We start from the raw sequence: 17,935 nt of genomic DNA, 5'->3' as shown, positions 1-17,935 counted from the left end.
GAGTTGCCACACATTGGGGTATTTTCAGCTCAATCACTTCAAGAAAACGAAGTGTAGCTTGTTGTTTTTTATGAATGCTATAGTGGGTATAGTCCAGCTGTAACCAGTATTTCCTTTAAGCAGATACCACTCTCCAGTCTAGCCAGTTAGGGCTGATGCTAGTTAACTCAACTTGACTGATGCTGCACTGTAATGATTAGGCCCTTCCCATTAGCAGCTGCCTCTTGGAAGGGCAATCAAATACAGTGAAGTTCTGGAACAGCCTCACAATAGGAGTTTCTGGGACAAGCAACTTAATTTTAAGAGAGAGCTGGACAAATTTATGAGTGGGATTGTATGATGTGGTTGGTTCGGGGAGCTGGCTTCACAGCCCTGAGTGTCCCTTCTGGTTCATGTTTTATGTTCCTAAAATATCATGCTTAAGGACCTCAGCTGGTCACCTGCAGGGATTTTCCCCAGCCCCGCATTGTATTCTGGTGTTTATCTCCTTCCTCTAAAGCATCAGAGATGGCCATGGCTGGAGATGGGACACTGGATGAGGTGGGCCCTGCTCCCAGTTGTTACTGAAAATTTTCTTATGTGCTTAGCCAGCTGGCTCTTGCTCACATGCTCAGGGTCTAACTGACCACCATATGTGGAGTTGGGAAGGCATCTTCCCCAGGTCAGATTGGCAGTGAGCTGGCGGCGGGAGGGGGTTGCCTTCCTCTGCAGCATGTGGTGGAGTTCTTGTGTTAGAATCATCAGGGTATATCTTATTAACTCAATTCCTTGCCATGCCTGGTGCACCTCCGCGCCTCCTATTCTCTGCCTGTGACAGTTTAATCTCCTGAGGGATTTAATATTTTGGTCTAATTACAGTTGTTGGGTTAAATGCCTGGGTGTTGGTGGCCTGTGATATACAGCAGGTCAGACTAGATGATCCGGTTGTCGCTTCTGGCCTCAAAGTCTGACATTTGGGCCTGAAGATTTTCTATTTCTAACCAAAGATGATTTTTAAAATTGAGTGGTTTGATAAAATAGAACACCTACAAAGGGAAATGGTATTCTTCCTTCCAAAGCGCACACCTTCCTTAAATCATAAACCAAACAGTCTACAGTATTCTAGAGGAATGGCCCAAAATACGACAGAGACAGGATTGTAAACTATAGTGTTGTGGATCATGACAGTGTAAAAGCAAAAAAAAAAAAAAAAGTTTAAGTTGCCATTTAAGTATCAAAAACAAAGCATCTGTTAAGCTAAGTTTTAGCCTAATATTGTGGAGCCTGTAAAAGCAGGGCTCACATCAAAAGCAAATAAAAACAGCAAAATAGTCAGTGTGACCCAGCCTTAAAATAGCAATAATTAAAAACAAAAATTAAAAAAAAAGCAAAACATAACATAAACTGCAAATGTGTTAAATTAATGCATGCCACTAAAATGTATAAATGCTTGTGTAATATTGCTTGTACTTTAAAAAAACTAAGGCAAAGATGCTCTCTGTCAGCTGTGTTCTTCCCTTGCAATTGCATGTCCTAAATAAACCCGTCTCTAATTTTATTGCTTCCAACCTAAAAGTAAAGTTTGTTTCTTCCACAATATTTGGTGCCGTCTGACTCAGATGGCTACGCCTGGCTGAGGCAGTGACCACTACTATGGACCGTTCCCCTACAAACCCCAGGCGTCGAGACCTTTTGAAATCTCTGCTGGGGTGTCAGAGGAGGACTGACTGTGAGGCCGTCTGTCCCTTTGGGCTCATGCCATGCGAACTTTTGCTTATGCACAGGCCAGCTCCAGCATTTCTGCTGCCCCAAGCGCAAAAAACAAAAACAAAACAAAAAAAAACCCCCCGCAATCAGCAGTGGCAATTGGAGGAAAAAAAAAAAGCCGCGATCGGTGGCAGCAGTTCAGCGGCAGGTCCTTTGCACCTAGAGGGAGTGAGGCACCTGCCGCCCCCGAATTGCCGCAGTTGCCACCCCTCTCCCTTGGCCACCCCAAGCACCTGCTTGTTAAGCTGGTGCCTGGAGCCGGCCCTGTTTATGCAACAAGATCAGACGCAGAACAGTGTTGGGGAATTGGTTGCCCCATGTAAGGTCAGTAATATGCGTATGCAGGACTGGGAAATGTGTTGGCTTACCCTGGGGCAACAATGTGTGGCTTAGGTCAGACCTATTGAGTTGAGGGGTTGTGGTAACGCCCTCAAAAAAGAACACAAGTGCGTTCATTCCGGACTAAGGGGTTGCGATGACGCCCTCAGGTTTAAAAAAAAAAAAGAGAAAAAAACCCAATGCATCGTAGTAGAAATTTCCTATAAATTAAAAAAAGCCAACCCCCTGCAACAAACAAACAAAAAGCTTTCCCCCCAAAACGAACCAACCAAAACAAAAAAACCATAGCTAGCAAGCTTAGTCCAAAAATAAAATGCTAGCCCTGTTCAAAGACGCTGCTCACAGCTAAAAATTGGCTAACCAAAAAAAAAAGGGGACTTAAATATGCCCAAGCAGCTGTAAAATCTGCAAAACACTGCCAAGCATTAATACAATGTGTTAGGTTTCCTTTCTCAGAAATAAAAAAAGCGCTACCCAAAAACCCTAGCAGCTCTGCCACTCCTTGAAACCAAAAAATTGGATCTATGTAAAGGTCCACCAATAAAAAACTGCTTTGGCTCCACACTAAAAAAGCCCTTACCAAGTCCTGCTAAAGACCAACACCACTGTAAAGTGCCAAAAACTAACTGCCTGGACCCATGTTTCTCACTGCAAAAAGAAACCCTCCGCCTCAAAATAATTCCACTCCTAGTATTAATCAGCCTGTCTCTCCTTCTAGTATTTCTTTTCCTCCTAAACAGCAAAAGAGAAAAATAAGGTAATGTGCTAGTAACCTCTCCCTTGTCCACTGACAAAGCTAACCTGAATTCAGTATTTTGCTACAAAAACCAAAGCACTACAGGGTAATGTGCTGGTAACCTCTCCCCTGTATAATGCTAAGCCACAATTGCTTAAAAAAAAATTAAAATACTCGCTCCGCTAAAATTGCCAAAGTCCAAAAATTCCTAACTCCCCCAAATATTATTAACTAACCCTAATAGTAGAAAAAAACACAAAATTATACACTGGCAAAAAAAAAAAAAAAAAACCTTGTAAAACCCATGCTTAGGAATGTGATATTAATTAAATGTTGGGGTTTACTCTACAGGCTGCGCCCTGTGTTTTTAAATAAGTATCTTCAGCATGTATTGCCCTCCCTAATTAAATTTTAAATAACAAATACCAAAGACACCTTGTTGCCACTACTCCTGCCATCTCCTCCATTACACTATTACCCCTGTAATACATCCAAATACAAATAATTCCATATATCTAATAAAACCCAATGGCCAAAGCCTTCACACTTTAAAAATAATTGTTGTAAACAATATTTAAATAAATTACTAAAGTTCAAAATATCCCATATAAGCAAACAATTAAATAGAAAAAAAACTAATCAAAACAAATAAAAATATATAACATCACTACAAATAAGCTTCAAAAATTTAAAATTAAAGTTTTATAATGCAGTTAATAGAATGGCCAAACAAATAGTGTATAGTATATATAAAAAAAGTCCTTAATGTTTTGGTTACCCAATTAATAAATAATCAAACTCCTACTCAAAGAGTATGTTCTGCTACTAAAAATTTTACATGTACTAAAATAATCGCAGTAACTAATAATTTAACCTGTACCATATTACAAAATACCCCTTCCTATGCTATTAATGTTAATGCCTCTCAAAAGTACCTAAAAATATTTAAACAATAAATATAATATAATGCTATCCCCCCAAAAATATACTAAAATATCAAATAACAATAATTAATGCCACATTGAAAGCTGTAAAATTTACCCTGCCCCTACACAGCTTTCAAATGATTTTAATGTATCTAAATTGCTCAAAGGGGCTGCTATTTGGCTAGCACAGCAAGGTCTCCTCTTAAAAAAAAAAAAAAAAAAAAAAAAGCTTAGCTAACCATGTATAAAATGGTGCAAATAGTGCAGCAGCAATTTGAAATATTCTTAAGGACCAACAACATAATAAAAAATTAAAGCAACTAAAAAAAGCCACTGGTCTTATTACTAAAGGACAGCTAACCCAAGTGCAAGCTACAGTTGGTAAATTACATGTTATTTCTGCCCTTTGTTAACAGCTTTTGGGTTATTAAACTAAAATAATATTAAAAATCACTAAGGCAAAAAAAATTGCAATAAAATCTAGCATGTTCAAAAATTCAAAATTTCCTAAATGACCAACTAATAGCCATTCACAATAATCTCAAGCATCAAGCGTGGCCCACTGCCCTTACTAGTACTTCAAAAATGCCATCTAATTTGTGGCCATAAAAACGTACTTAACAATTTTCAAAATAAATGTGCAAGTACTCACAGTGCTCCTTCCTTCCAAGCATATGGGCCGATAGGAGAGGTGTAGGCTCCCACATACCAAAGCCTGCCAAGCCCATAAAAAAAATGCATGTAAAATTAAATCACCATAATATCTAAAAAAATTTCACTATAACCACAAAAAATCAAATTATTTATTAGCCTGCAAACAAGTCCTACAATCAAACCTTAGGTATCAAATTTTTAATTAAACCACTTTAATATCTAACCAAATTTCAAAATTTGTGTTTACTCCTACTAAAGGTTCAAAAAATTTTGAACTTGCAGGGTCAAATCCATGTGCTTCAAAATATATATTAAATTAAAAAACATGCTTTTCATATAGCCTATAAAGTGTTTATTTTATGTACTAATTATAATGTAATGTGCTATATAACTAAGGCAGTAAAACACCCCCAGCATATTATTACAATAAAAACATTAATGGGTGTATTGCTTTTATTTAGTCTAAAAATATGTTGTTGTAATAAATGTAATAACAAAAATGCCTTTCATGTTCATACTGTGATAGACCCAGACCAGTTGGGAACAGCAGAGTAGCAGAAAGGAGATGTACTGGCCACTGGATAAGTAGTTTTCTGTTCCCTGAGTGAGCAGGGGCTGTGCCAGGCTAATAGACCACCTGACTCCAATTAACCTGCTAAGACTCAGGTGAGGCAGTTAAGCACCTGACTCTAATTAAGGCCCCTCTGATGCTATAAAAGGGCTCACTCCAGTGAAGGCAGGGGGAGCTAGAGGAAGAGAGTATGAGTTGGGGGAAGTGGGAGCAAGAGGCCTGCAAGAAGCTGAGAGTGAGTAGGCATGCTGCTGGAGGACTGAGAAGTACAAGCATTATCAGACATCAGGAGGAAGGTGCGGTGGTGAGGACAAAGAAGATGTTGGGAGGAGGCCATGGGGAAGTAGCCCAGGGAGTTGTAGGTGTTGTGCAACTGTATCAGGAGGCACTCTAAACAGCTGCAGTCCACAGGGCCCTGGACTAGAACCCAGAGTAGAGGGCGGGCCTGGGTTCTCCCCCCCCCCCCCATACCTCTCAATTCCTGATCAAACACAGGAGGAATTAACCTGGACTACAGCTTCTACTAGAGGGGAAGGTCTCTGGACTGTTTCCTGACCCATAGGGTGAATCTCTGAAGCGAGCAAATCCACCAATAAGTGCAGGACCCACCAAGCTAGAGGAGGAACTTTATCACAATACTAATCATGCATTATGGTTATATCCAGTTAAAACGTATAGGGCTAATTCTAATCCTCCTAAACTAAAAACAAAAATACAAAGCTTAATGCAATTAAAAATTTAAAAATGTTAGTTATGCTAAAAAAAAAGCACAAAGGGGGGAGTGTAAAAGCAAAAAAAAAAAAAGGGGGGGTGGTTAAGTTGCCATTTAAGTATCCAAACCACAGCAAATATTAAGCTAAGTCTTAGCCTAATATTGCAGAATCATTCCTATTTAATTCTGCTTATATTCTTATATGGCATTCATTGCTATGGTATCTGAGCTCAACCATGAGCACAACTAAACCTATGGCCAGGTCTACTCTTGAAAAGTCTTTGCCAGTAAAGCTATACCAGTATACTACACCTGCAAAACACTCCTAGTGTGCATGCAGGAGTTCCTGTTACCACTGAAATGACAAAAATTCCATTGAGATTAACACAGTTTGGGGCTGGGGACAATCATGTATTTGTGCTTCTCACCTTTTCCCCCTGCTAATCTACAGACACAGACTTCTGAGATCTAGAAGTCAAGGAGTTGTTAAACTCTTAGGAAGAGGCAGTCCCTGTCACAATGTGTTTTGTACAATGCCTAGCATAAAAAATAATATAATGGTAATGAGAGCATGGGGCCCTAGAAATAAACATACTTGAGGTGTAGAGTTTTGAGCAATATTGAAGTCCAGCTGGAAAGTAAAAGGTGGTGGTGGTGTGGTGAAGAAAGCAATGGGAAACATTGCCTTTTCTTTCAAAGGGAATTATATCATTTTACCCTGGACCTTGTGGAGGGGAAAGAAAAGAGGAATCATCGCCCCTGCCTGAACTCCTTAATCAGGCAAAACTACCACTAGTTTCCCTGACTTTCCAAAATCCTTGGGCACTCAGATTCCAGCATGATGAGGATGATGATTTTGTTTTTGCACAGTGGAAAGGGGTGGGGAGCCACAGGGTACTGTAAGATGTGCGTAAGTTTTCCCCTATAACTGATAGACATCCCTACAAGCGTGCTGAAGAATCTGAGCTTTGAGGTGTTTTTCTTAATTAACTCTCTGAACTTTTTAGGAGACATTTAAGCAGGAAAGAACCACAATTGGAGGCTTTAGTCCTTTTACCCATTTCTGGTCCCCAGAGCGGCATGTCCTCACCAGAAATGGTTTTCTTCTTTTGGGCGGGGGGGTAACTGTGGGGAAGGAATCACTGATAGGAGATGTGGAAAGGGGGCCCCAGAGCATTACCTTGAAACCTGATCCTGCGGTACGTGGAGGAAGGGAAACAAGGTAGCTGAAAACTGGGCAGCGGGAAGCAGCCTGCTGTTTATAAGGGGCAGGGTAAGGCGGACACTGAGATTTCGGAAGAGCAGCGTCTGGGACACACCACACCGGGGACTCTGCCTTGGTTAGGGAGTGAAGGCAGGTGTGGGCACTCCGCAGTCACACCCGCTCTGGGAGCAGCGCAGGGAGCAGCGGGCAGGTGAGGCTCAGAACCGCTGGGACGGGGACAGTCTCCTGCTGCGGAATCTCTCCCATCCCCCGAGACAGGCTTTACCGAGCTGCCTCCACAGTCACACCCCCCGCCCCGGGCAGGAGCCGCCTGGGGTCGGCCCAGGGCTGAGCGATGGGGAAGCTCCCTGGCGCCAGCGGCGTGTCCGAGCAAAGCCCCCGCCCAGCCCCTCCTCGCTCTCCTCCCACGGGGGCTCAGCGGCGCTCCCCGGCCGCCACACGCGGGCAGCGGGGCACCTTCCCCGGCAGGAGCGGGGCCGCGTCTCTGGGGGCTGCGCGCTCCATGGCCAATGGCAGATCGGAGGGACACGCACCAAGGGAGCCCTGGCCGCTGGGACTGAAAGCAAAGGGACCGTGGCCACTGCGGGGGAATGGGGGTGGGTGAAAGTAAGAGGGTCCGATCCTGTCCGCCCTGCGGGATCAGACAGGTGTAGTGTATTAAGCTGCTCTGGGTAGGACTGTTACTAGTAGCATTTACCGATAGGAAATGGATTATAAGAAACTGCTATTGTAGTAAACTGATACCTGATGTAGCAAATGCCTACAGGTAGCAGTTTCTTGCACTATAATATATGTGAAATTGCTACGTGTGGAAATGTGCTATCTGTAGCAGTTATTTATACGTATAGGTTGTAAGAAACAGCTTTCGTAAAAAGATGCTTCTTCCCTCATAGGTCATGTTTTCTAGACCTTATTTTTTCCCCCTTCTTTGGACTCTCTCCAATTTTTACTACAGTTGAGACCTAATCAGCGCAGAGTAGAGTGGCTATCCCAGAGTGATGTTCTGTTTTTTGGAAAATATCCCTTTCCACAGTACTCCTATCCAGCTTGTGGTCCACTATGACCCCCAGACCCCTTTCCACAGTCATCCTTCCTAGGAAGTCATTTTCCATTTAGTATGTGTGCAGCTTATTATCATTCACAAACTTTATACTTGTACTCTATGCCATTATCTCAATCACTGATTCAGATTTTGAATAGAAACTTATCCAGAACTAATCTTAGAGAGACCCATTTGTTATGCCCTTTCAGCCTGACTCAGCCCTTTCAGCCTGTGAATCACTGGTAACTGTCGGAACTGTTTTCCAACTAGTTTTGCACCCATCTTATTTTAGCTCCATTTAGGTTGCATTTCCATCGTTTGTTTATGAGACTGTCATGGGAGACCTGTAACACTGCAATCCGATGAAACTAATTCCTACAGATAGCAGTTTCTCACACTGTAGTGACGTGAGACTGCTCTCTGTGGCAGTTAGCTACATCCGATGGCCTTTGTATAGCACTATCGTTCAGAGGTTCCTATTGCACACAGTTCCTGGGGTAATCTTTATGTGTTTGTGCATTCCTTCAATAAGCCACTAACATTGTCTGGCCTCATCTAACGGAGCATAAGAACATAAGAATGGCCATACTGGGTCAGACCAAAGGTCCATCCAGCCCAGTAATCTGTCTACCGACAGTGGCCAGTGTCAGGTGCCCCAGAGGGAGTGAACCGAACAGGTAATGATCAAGTGATATCTCTCATGACGTCCATCACCACCCTCTGACAAACAGAGGCTAGGGACACCATTCCTTACCCATCCTGGCTAATAGCCATTAATGGACTTAACCTCCATGAATTTATCCAGTTCTCTTTTAAACCCTGTTATAGTCCTAGCCTTCACAACCTCCTCAGGCAAGGAGTTCCATAAGTTGACTGTGCACTGTGTGAAGAAGAACTTCCTTTTATTTGTTTTAAACCTGCTGCCCATTAATTTCATTTGGTGGCCCCTCGTTCTTATATTATGGGAACAAGTAAATAACTTTTCCTTATTCACTTTCTCCACATCACTCATGATTTTATTTACCTCTATCATATCCCCCGTTAGTCTCCTCTTTTCCAAGCTGAAGAGTCCTAGCCTCTTTAATCTCTCCTCATATGGGATCCATTCCAAACCCCTAATTATTTTACTTGCTCTTCTCTGAACCTTTTCTAATGCCAGTATATCTTTTTTGAGATGAGGAGACCACATCTGTACGCAGTATTCAAGATGTGGCATACCATGGATTTATACAAGGGCAATAAGATATTCTCCGTCTTATTCTTTATCCCCTTTTTAATGATTCCTAACATCCTGTTTGCTTTTTTGACTGCACACTGCGTGACTGTCTTCAGAGAACTATCCACGATGGCTCCAAGATCTTTTTCCTGATTAGTTGTAGCTAAATTGGCCACCATCATATTGTATGTATAGTTGGGATTATTTTTCCCAATGTGCATTACTTTACTTTTATCCACATTAAATTTCATTGGAGTGTGACAGGGGTGACATTGGGGTGGAGTGTGACAGGGAGTGTGTTGTATGTACGTGGGGGCAGAGAGAGTGGGTTTTTGGGGGGCTGAGAGCATGCTAGCATGCTGTCTTGTAAGTTCAGACAGCAGCAGACCCCCTTTCCTCCCCCTCTCTCTCGCACGCAGCATTCCACTGTAATGGTTGCTTTGCCTCGGAGCAGATAAGCATGCCGGCTGTCAGAAACGGAGCTTTGAAAGGGCATATCCGAATTCCTGCAGTGATTCCAAAACAATGACAAGAGTGGCCACTTGACTTAAGGGGGTTATGGGACATTTCTGGAGGCCGATCAGAGTATAGTAATGCAACACCCCATTCACACTGGCGCCGCAGCACTCCAGCAGGGGCGCATCAAACGTTATTCCACTCGCCGAGGTGGAGTACCAGGAGCGCTCTAGCTGCGGAGTCAGAGCGCTCTACGTGCCTTGCCAGTGTGGACAGGTAGTGAGCGAGGGCACCCGTGGCTGCTTTAATGTGCTCTAACTCGCAAGTGTAGCCAAGCCCTTAGAGTTATATGGGCAGTTGGGTTGTAATTTTGCACCATGAAGGCACATTGCATTTGCGGAAGGATTTTCATTTACCTGGATCATCAAGACCTGCGCTGCTAATTCCTAGTACAATAAAGTGTGTTTCTATCAGCATATCCTTACAGGCCTGCAACATGTCTCCACATGCACCAACTGAGACATGGGGAACAGACAGAACTTGGAGTGGGCGTGAGAAGAGACACTTTTGTTTAGGAACATTGAAAGAGTGTGAGATCACGTGACCCTAGCATGCCTCTTGGCAGAGCCTTTAGTAATTACAAAGCATTATTGATCTCAAATCATTTAATATTTTCACTGATTGTCTATTTCTCTTTGGTCAAATCCTTACATAAAGTGTATAGTTATTGTTTTTAATGTTGCTTGTGTGAGTTTGAGTTCAAGTGCTGTAGCCACAGCGTTCGTGTGGTTATCCCTTGTCTCACTGGAAGCACTGCCAAGTAGCTTGATCCTTTAGCATACCAGGAGGGGGAGGCAGGCACCTACCAGCAGCACAGTGAAATGAGCCCAGGGTGACCGAAACTTTGGAACTGTCCGAAAGCTGTGAGGTACCCAACTCCTGTTTGCACTGCATTCAGGTACTAAGCCAGCACTGAAAGGGGGGTTACATCTCTACTTTTTGTTAAATAAACTTTTGCTCGTTTTCACTATAAACATATCTAAGTGTCGTGTGTTAAGCAAAGAGGTGATCTGAGCTGGAACTGGTAAGCTGGGGTGTACTATTCCTTTCCAAACAGCAAATCTGTAAATACCGTGAGTTTGCAGTGGAGCAGGGGCTTCACACTTCAGGGAGATGCTTGGAGAGCTCAGGGGTTGGAATGTGCCTATCGCTAACCTGTAAAGAGACAGCAGGGCCTGGCTAGGCCTAGAGGGGAGTGTTTGTGTTGCCTGTGGCCACTGGAGTTGGGGAGCTGACCCCCATCAGGCACAGACAAGGCTTTCTGGTGCTAAGGGCAGGTGGCCACAGCCCTGAGTACTCCCAGGAAGCAGGCCACATTGTTGTTCATTGTTAAAAATTAGGACATAGTTCTTTAGAAAAGTAATTTACCCTGATGTAAAAGTAGTATGTAATGATAACTATTTTTTCTTCTCTAGGAAAAGTTGTTGAAAGGAAACAATAAAGAAACATAAACCTATCTTAATGTGAACTCTTTGAATGGCTATTGTCTCTGAAAGGTTGTGCTGTTTTCTTGTGTATGCAGATTTTACCCAAAGTGATTTACTTCTGCAAGTCTAATAACCATACAACAGAATAACACAATGAAGGACGATTTCATAAATTACACAGAAAAGGAACCACTTGATCCTAGTAAGTTTTTCGGTTAGTTGTTTCTTCTTTTGAATGTTAGGCTAGTTGTTGGAAGGATGTACTCCATTGCCACAAAACTAAGCCACATTTTGAATCTTGTCTAGTAGCCAGGAGGGATTTGTCTATGGAAAAACAGATCAGCCCTCCCATCGTCCTCCACAAATCATGCTACTTTGGGTATTAAGCTTTCTTCTGTGGTGTCTTTACCCAGCGAGTATGGACCTTCTTGGGAATCTCTGTGGAGGAAACAGCATTCAGAAAATATTCTTAGCGAGCACTGAATACATGCATTTTTCTTTTAACTTAATCACAGCACTGGCTGGGCGTAGTTCTGTGTGGCCTTTCTACCAACTTAAGTGACCCTCGTGTGCCTCGTGAGGCACTCTAACTTAACAATAACTAAGGCTCCCATCCTGCAAACATTTATGCACATGAAAAGTCCCATTGAGTTTCAATGTGGCTGCTCACATGCCTAAAGTTATTTACATGCATCAGCAATGGGGCCTAAGCGTGCAAATGCTCCATTATGTGAGTCAGAAACCAGTTAATTGCATTTGAATTGTTCTATAATCAAAACAAACATAATAGTGTCCTATAAGTCTCTACAAAGGTGTTCTAAAAACTAGTGTTGGAAAACACAGTAGTTATAGTTCAGGTTGAGATAGGACAGACAGTTGGTGTATTGTGACCATCTTTTATCCTATAGTTCACAGTCACCTCACTATTCCGTTGTGATACCTCTGCCTGTTTCTTTCATCCACTTGTTATTTCTCATCTTATTTCTTGATTATAAACTCTTTTGGGCGGAGATCCTCTTTTTTTGCTTGTGTTTGTACAGTCATAGCACAGTAGGGTTGAGGGCTGTAGGTACTACTGAAATACCAACAAATAATAAGATGCCTGTTCCACTCTGAGGCTCCAATCCTGAAAAGACAAAGGCCTGGTCTACGCCTAAAAGTTAGGTCCACCTAGCTACATTTCTCAGAGGTGTGAAAAATTCATGCCCTTGCGAGACATAGCTAAGCCGACCTAAGCCCCAGTGTAGACACCATTATGTTGACAGAAGAACTCTTCCATCAATCTAGCAGGTGGATTCACTAATCCCTTCCATCATTGTAGTAAGTGTATATGCTACAGAGAGCATAACTACAGCTGTGCCACTATAGCACTTCTAGTGTAGACATACACTTAGGCATACCCTCAGTTTTTGTAAGACTGAGTCCCAAGTTAGTCTTTAATGATTTCCCTTAAAATTAATTTTTTGGGCTGAAAATGATGTTTGTTCTCCGCTTGGGTGTTATCTTTGGGGAGCAAAAAATTGAAAGTTACTGAGCTGTTTCAAGAGCATGAGAAAAAGTGTAGTTTTCCTGCTTTAAAAAAATCAACTGTTTTGGTACTCAGATAATTCAGAAAGGGATTTAATATGCTTCATAAGAAGCTGACTTAAAAGACCTTACTATTTTTGAAAGCAAAACCTACTTTCTCCTCCACAGAATCTGCAAGGAATGGCTATGGCAATCCTACTTTCCAACATGATGAAAAACCTGAGCAAAATGACCAGTTACAGAACAAAAAAAAGTAGGGGTTCCTTGATCTTAATACGCTGTTAAATTTCTTGCCCTGCCTTTCAAGAAAGGGCCTGGATTAATTTTGCATTAATCTCTTTAGAAAGAAAAATGAGAAGTCAAAGGAAAAGATGGTTGGTGTTTTGAAATTGGTTAGTGCATAGTTTATTGGTTTGATTTATATTTCTCATTGTTCCTTTTCTTTGCCTGTTGTACGTTATGGTGACAGACTATTGTGGTTGCACATTACTGCATTTCGAAAGAGAGGAAAGAGGTCTGTGCTAAATTTAGTATTGCCGCACAGCCATTTTTGTGCGTTGATCTCAGGCTTCCCTCTTTAAAAATATGGCCTGTTGTGCAAAGATCCCCCCCCCCCACAGCTAACTGCCAGTGCTTGACGATGTTTCAGTACTAGCACCATGATGGAGTGAAATTCACCCATGTTAAGGACTGAAGTGAAGCATGTACTGTAAGTAGGGCCTTGCCCTGGCTCTCTCAACTGGAGATAATTTTACCATTCGTGCATAATGTCTCATGAATTATCCAGGGAAACAAATGCTGTGTTTTTCTTAAATGTGATAACTGCTGCATACCCGTTTCTATTGGTAGGCAACAGCCAAATGTTTGTCAACTACCTGTTCTTGTTTACATTTTAAATGCACTGAGTAAATATGGGATGTAGTAGAATGCACACAGGGAGGCAGTGAGTTGCACAGGTGATGTTATCACTTTGTGAAAAATGTAAGATATATTCTTTTTTCTGCAGATTAGGGGATTCATCCTGCCAACATGTCCTAACTCCCTCAATAAAAACTGGCCTAAAACTGTGTGTAAGCTTTTTCAAAGTGTATCCCAAGTGTTGTGTTTGCCTTCACATTATCTAATTCATTGCTTCATAAAGTGCTTTGGGATACCCAAATTGAGAATGCTGCTATGTAAAAACAAATCCTATTCTGTGTGTCTTTGTAGGATATTGTGACAATTATGTGTATTTGTCAACCTTCAATTAATACCTTTTTCTTTATATTCATGTAGTTTGGGTATGCCGATTGGCTGGATATCATTTTGATGATAATAGGCTTGATTGCAGCTGTTGCAAATGGAACAGGGCTGCCACTTATTATCGTTGTCATTGGAGAGATGACAAACAGCTTTGTGACGATTGGCCAAGCAATAAATCTGTCTTCAGGTAAATAAAGTTTGTTCAACTTCTGAAAATATTTGTTAGGGTCTCTTATTTACTGGCTTGGCAGAGGTTCAGGATGGAGTGCTGCTGTGGTGTTAAAAGCAATGAAGAGCATAGTGAATTCTGAGCAGTCCTTCCTTTTTACCCTGCTGTATAGTACAGTAGCAAAATAGACACTTGATAAATTACATTTGGTAACTGTGTAAAATGATTTACTACTTTCTATAGCTTATAGTTAATCCCATGGAATTCACTGTCCCAGGAGGTCACCAAATCAAGTTTTGTGATTGGATTTTTAAAACAACAAAATATGACCATTAATACTATTTTGCCTCCATATGAGCTAAGCTTATGATAAGGGCAATCAAAACTTACCCTAAAATATGTGCTGACACCTGGAAGGGATTTCCTATTTCTCCCAGGTCTGAACAGTTTTGCACATTTGGTTTGGTGCATTATTAGTGAAATTTACCTTTTTGCGGACAGCCAGCAAAAGGCTGAGCCACTGCTTGGACCCAACTTGGGCCCCGTTTTGAGACTTGGGTGGAACCTAAGTGGTGTATAAAAGTCGGATTTATGGTATCTGCATGAATGAATTTTGCTTTGTGTGAGGTAGAAGGGGGAGTTATCAATCCTGAAATATCAGATATTTGCCACTGTTGGAATCCGAAGGTCAGATCAGATGAAGCTATGATCTGACCAGTGCCCACTGATGTAGTGAGCTAAATCCATGACATCACTCTACAGTAACCCTCTGAGCTGACTCAGAAGTTTGCCCTGTTTGATCCTCCACTGAAAGGATGATGGTCACCATGAAAGTTATAAATCTACAGAGCTGTTGCAGGGAGTGTAGTGTCCTACAAAACACCCATAAGATTATGGCCTAAAACCGCCATGATTTGTGTTATGCCTGTTCTAATAAAACTGAATATTTTTCTTTGTTACAGTTAATCTTTCAGCTGTGATGAATAGTAGCTCTACTTGTCCAGCAATTCCAGGTTTGGATATAGAAGCTGAAATGAACAGGTAAGAACCTCTGCAATTATTTTCATAAGAATAGTACAGTGTAGTTTCTATATTTTTTTGTCCATTAGGCTGTAAGCCAAATTTGGCCCTCAGTTACATCTCATTTACTTCAGCAGGGTTGAACATGACCTGATGTGTCTAACTATCTTGCAAGATGCAATTGACCTTATGGACTTTTATTGTTTTACTACAGGTTTGCCTACTACTATGCGGGTATTGGCTTTGCTGTAGTGATACTGAGCACCGTCCAAGTCTGGACATTTTTGACCTCAGCTACAAGACAGACCGCAAGAATCCGACAAAAGTTTTTTTTCACAATACTTCATCAGGAGATGGCTTGGTTTGATACCAGCCAGATTGGAACGTTCAACACCCGACTGACAGAGTGAGAAGGCTCTATTTATCTGTGCACCAGGAACACGAGCCAAAAAGAAGACTGATGTTTACCTTTATAGAATTAGCTACAGGGGATTTCCAGGAAACCTTTTTAACTGAGTCCCAAAATATTACTGCTGTCTGAGGGACGGATTTGTTATCATTTTTCACTTCATTTTCAGTTTCAGTGACATTTCCATTGCAAGGACTTATCCTGTGAAATGCAATATTTTACTCCTCTGACATTGGCTTTGTAGTGTCTGAGCTATTTTGCAAACTACTGTAGATAAACAGTTCTGCTGTCTCCAGCTAGTTTACGAACACTGAAACCCCTGACATTGTATGAAATGAAACTGCACTCATAGTTATGGGCACTGTTATCATTTTGAACCTGATCCAAAACCAATTAAAATCATTAGGAATCTTTGGATCAGGTCCCTTGTGCAGGGATTCAGAGGAGGGTATGATCAGGGTATGAAGAGTTTCTCCAGTTTTAATTTTTGCAGGGAGGGATATGCCCAGTTTTTGGAAGATGTGAATCCTGAAGGGAATGAGAGAGGCTTGAATTTCACCAATTCTAGCTCCCACATATGTAAATAGCAAGAGAAAATTAGTGTGAGACTCAATGGTTTTCTAAATAATAATTTACTAACACTGTGCTTGTCACTGTATAGGATGTAAAATGGAGATATGCCTTGCCTCAAAGATCTTAAAATCTAATATCAAAATTGAAGAAGATAGGATACATAGGGGAACTTTGAGGAAAAAGTAATGTAAAGATTTTGGGGGTGAATTTTTGTTTTTGTATAGATTATTCCTTTTGGATATTACATAAATGTATTGGGTCACATGTGAATGAGCTGGGATAGCAATGGCAGAAGTCTATCTAGAGGTTACATCACAGAAAATGAGTTGTGATCTGCTAGTTCCTAGCCCCACAAAGAGCCATTACTGCTGTTCAGTACCCATGTCCAAAATTCCTACTGACCAATGATTTGAACACTTAAACTTCTGACAAGCTTCTCTCCAGCAAAACAGAAAAATGTGTGAGGAGGAGGCATTCATCAAAGTTAACAAATCTCTTTTTTTAATTAACAGTGACATTAACACCATCCAGGAAGGCATCGGGGACAAGTTCTGTATATTTGTACAATTCTTTGCCACATTTCTGACAGGGATTGTTATAGGATTTGTCTACGGGTGGAAACTGACTTTGGTGATGTTGTCAGTTAGCCCTCTCCTTTCTGCAGCAGCAGCAGTTGGATCAGTCGTAAGTGCTGGGGAAAAACAAATAAGAATTCTACTTCTAAAAACAGATTGAGAGGGAGTGAACCCCAAAGCAACATGACCCCAAAGTTTGGAGACCATGGAGAGCAGCCCTTCTCCTACTTCACTGGCTCCTGCCCCAAAATTTGCAGAGCTCTGTCTACACTGAGCATCAGCAGGCAGGCATTGGCATGCCATGGAGGCCTGGACTGCTTCCAGTCACCACCACTCACCACATGGGAAGCGGATGATCAGCATTCATCAACTGTGACCCCATTAGTAGATATTGCTTGTAATACACAGAAAAATTTACCAAGTGTTTCCATTTATAGGTTGTATTTTGTTTTCTCTCCCCCTTTTCCCCACCCAAGCACTGAAAATGGTGGAGGAAGAAACAGGATTGTGACCTATAATTAAGATAGCTAAGTTATTTACATGGCCTCCATTACTATAGTTTCTGAGTGCCACACAAGCTTCACTGTATTTAGCCTCACAACACCATGCAAGATAGGGGATTCCCATGTTACACATGGAGAAGTGAAACACGGAGAGAAGTTACTTACCCAAAGGTGCACAGGAAAACTGTGAATGGGGACTTGAACTCAAGTCTCCTAAATTCCAGGCTCTTTCCCTAACTGCTTGATCACCCCTTGTATCAGTACATAATTTACACCACTTAAATAGATTGCAATAAAATACTTTCCCATTCCCCCAACCTCCAAATTTTCCAGTTCCTGGCATCCTTCACTACAAAAGAGCTGACTGCTTATGCTAGAGCAGGAGCTGTGGCAGAAGAAATTTTGACTGCTGTCAGAACAGTTGTTACTTTCAATGGACAGATGAAGGCATTAGCAAAGTGAGTGGTTTTTAACTAATTATTGATTGTACATAATATTTGGGAAAGTGATGTGATTATTTTAAAAAAATCAAAGATGATCTCTCAGTTTATCCCCCCAGACAGCTGAGCAGTTCAGATGAAGATAAATATGAGCATATGGAGGGAGATGTTTTCTGTCATCCATGAATATTTGCAATCACTCAATTGACCTACATTATGGAGGGGCATTGTAAGGCCCAATTTCCCTCTGACGCTAACCTGAAGCTGAATTTGGAAGCTGAAGCTATAGAAAATGCCATCTTATCTAAGGCTTCAGTCCAACAAAGCACTTCTGCAAATACTTTAAGCACATGCACACTCCCACTGA

The 17,935-nt window shown here is 41.6% G+C and overlaps 1 pseudogene; it reads left to right on the top strand.

The window, feature by feature from the left end:
- LOC128831327 (ATP-dependent translocase ABCB1-like) overlaps nt 1-17,935 on the top strand; it is a 95,009-nt pseudogene that overhangs the window by 32,762 nt on the left and 44,312 nt on the right.

The sequence above is a fragment of the Malaclemys terrapin genome, chromosome 2 (genome assembly GCF_027887155.1).
Source record: "Malaclemys terrapin pileata isolate rMalTer1 chromosome 2, rMalTer1.hap1, whole genome shotgun sequence".
NCBI classification, from domain to species: Eukaryota; Metazoa; Chordata; order Testudines; family Emydidae; genus Malaclemys; species Malaclemys terrapin.
Note: the sequence above shows the minus strand (reverse complement) of the source record. Positions and strands in the feature narration are given on the sequence as shown.